Raw genomic sequence first — 2,919 nt, 5'->3', positions numbered from 1 at the left:
GAAGGCTTCCCATAAACCCCATGGGATAGTGGGTTGCTTCCTCCAGTCCCAGACCCAGTAGCAACCCTGTTCCCAGGTCCTCCCCTATCAGCTGATTCTTGTTCCTGAAATGATTTTCCTGGGTCTGGAAAAGTCTAGATCGTGATTCCCTTCCCCCACCCCACCCAAGAGGAAAGGCCTGTCTAGTGGCCAAGACCTCAGAGGCCAATGTACAATGTCCAACACAGGCAACTCTAACTGTTAGCTGCCTACTGTCCCTTCTCTGTCCTGTGTAAAGTACAAGGAGTTTCCAGGAACCACGGGATGAAGAGCTGGAGTTGACCTCAGACATCATTTAGTGAACTGCCTCATTTTATAGGTGGGAAAACTGAGGCCCAGAGGGAAGGTCTCTCCCACTAGGATACAGAGAGAGGATTGTAGGAATTAAAGTTACTTAAGGGACCTCAAAGAACATATGACCCACCCCCTGAGGCCCCTAAGAGAGATGAAATCGACTTGCCTGTGGTCTCACAGGTGGAAAGGGGAAGAGATGGGAGTTAAAACCAAGTACCTCCTGGCTACCAGTTCAGTCATGGTTGCCCTACCAGAGATGGGGAACCTTCATCCTCAAGGCCACATGTGGCCCTCTAGGTCCTCAAATATGGCCCTTTGACTGAATCCAAACTTCACAGAACAAATCCCTTTAATAAAGGGATTTGTTCTATAAAACTTGGACTCAGTCAAAAGGCCACACCTGAGGACCTAGAACGCCATGTATGGCCTCGAGGCCGAAGGTTCCCCAACCCTGCCACCTATTTGCAAACAAACTGTACAGATTTTCTAGGGGTGCGGAAGCATGTAGAGGGTATAGACTACAGCCCCTTCAATCCCACCTCCCAGACCTATCAGAAGGACCTTTCTTACAGCCTTATGAGTTTTGTCTCTGTGTCCCTCCCTCCCTGTTTTTTTTTTTTAACCTGTCTCTGTCTTCCTTTGCTTTTCTGCCACTTTCTCTGAGCTCTCTTGATCCCTGGGAAATTACAGGCCTTGCTCCTTCCCTAATTCCAGAGAACCTTGTGGCCGCTGAGTAGAATGAGTGAAGAGAGCCTTGGCTTTAGAGTCAGAAAGATCTGCCTCTGTCCTTTCTTAGATACTAGCTGTGTGACCCTGCAGGATCCTCCCTGTGCCTCAGTTTCTTCATTAGTAAAATGAGAGTGTTGGATTCCTTCTGGCAGTAAATCTATGAACTCAGCACTGTCTAACCCCACCTTCTTAGACCTTGAGAGACCAATTTCTGTTTAGTTTTTAGCTACTCTACCTTAAGCCTCCACTAATCACCACATCTCTCCCTATCTTTGGAACTCATGGTTTTTCTTTTCTCTTTTTTTTAAATTATTTTTTAAAATTCTAAACTTAAACACCAAATAAAATGTGCATTTCCTTATACAGAGTAGAAAAGAAGAGGTTTGTTCATGAAACTGTGAGTTCTTGTATTACTTGCTTTTTCTTCTAAATATAAAATAAATTCAATATTAACTTTCAAAACTGTCCTACTTGTCTTTGTTTCCTTTTTGGCCTTCCCTCTGTTCTCTTCTATACTTTAAAAAAATGCTTCAATAACCCTCTTTTCTTTCTGCTCTTTTGAAAAACCCTCTATTTTTGTCAACACCCTTCTCCCTGATAACTCTGTTATTTTTCATTCGTTTTTGTTGTATCCAAGTCTTCATGACCCTTTTTTGGAGTTTTCTTGGCAAAGATGCTAGAATGGTTTACCACTTCCTTCTCCAGCTCATTTTACAGATGAGGAAATGGAGGAAAACAGGGTGAAGTGACTTGCCCAGAGTCACATGGCTGCCCCATAGCTAACAACTGGAATTTAAAAAAAAGAAAAAAAATCCTTGCAGTAAGAATGAGTAGTCAAGAGGCAGCTAGGTGGCACAGTGGATAGAGTGCCAGGTTTGGCTTCAGGAAGACTCATCTTCCTGAGTTCAAATCTGGCCTCGACAAGTCACTTAACCCTGATTACCTCACCAAAAAGGAAAAAAAAAAAAAGAATGAGTAGTCAAGCTAAACAAATTGCCACATTGGCCATGTCTGAAAACATATGTGTCTGAAAAACACGTGAAAACAAATGTCTGAAAACATACATCTCATTCTGCACCCTGAGTCCATCACCTCTCTGGCAGGAGAAATGGATAATTTCTGATACCCTCCGCTAGTAGCAACATCTGTCTGCACACCCTCCCCGCCCCACTCCTGGGAGAACCTGGCAGGATGATGCCCTCATCCTCCAGGCCTTGTCTCCTTTTTGAGCTATAGGATTTGAGCTGCAGTTTAGCTATACTTCTCCTTCACCAACCAGATGCACAGTGCACACATCTCAGCCAAATCCCTTTCCTCATCGTCTCACTCCAAGAGCCTGCATACGGGGGAACTAGATAAAAGGTGTTTGTGGAAGGGTAAGTGGATGGGGGGGTAGGGACACAGGCATAGGCTGTGATGGAATGGGGATGGTACTTCTCTGTTTCTTCCAATCCTGTTACTTCTCAATTCTCAGGGAGACCCAGATATGATTGGGGCTCTCCAGCAGGGGGCATGCTACACTTCATCTAAGGAAATCAGGATTTAGAACCAGAAAGGACTTTAAAGATAGGCTAATTCAACTTATTTATTACGTGATTTCTAGGTGGCTCAGTAGATAGCGCACTGGGCTTGGAATCAGGAAGACTCTCTGTGAATTTAAATCTGGCCTCAGATGCTTACCGGCTGGGTGACCCTGGGCAAGTCACTTCACCCTGTTTGCCTCCGTTTCTCATCTGTAAAATGAAAAGGAAATAGATAACTACTCCACTGTCTCTGCCAAGAAAACCCCAAAACGGGGCCACAAAGAGTTGGACGCAACTGGACAACAATATGAGCTAGGCCAGGGGTGGGGAACCT

Source organism: Vombatus ursinus, unplaced genomic scaffold (genome assembly GCF_900497805.2).
Source record: "Vombatus ursinus unplaced genomic scaffold, bare-nosed wombat genome assembly UNPS02012319.1, whole genome shotgun sequence".
NCBI classification, from domain to species: domain Eukaryota; kingdom Metazoa; phylum Chordata; class Mammalia; order Diprotodontia; family Vombatidae; genus Vombatus; species Vombatus ursinus.
The sequence above is the reverse complement of the archived record's forward strand: the minus strand, read 5'-3'. Positions refer to the sequence as shown.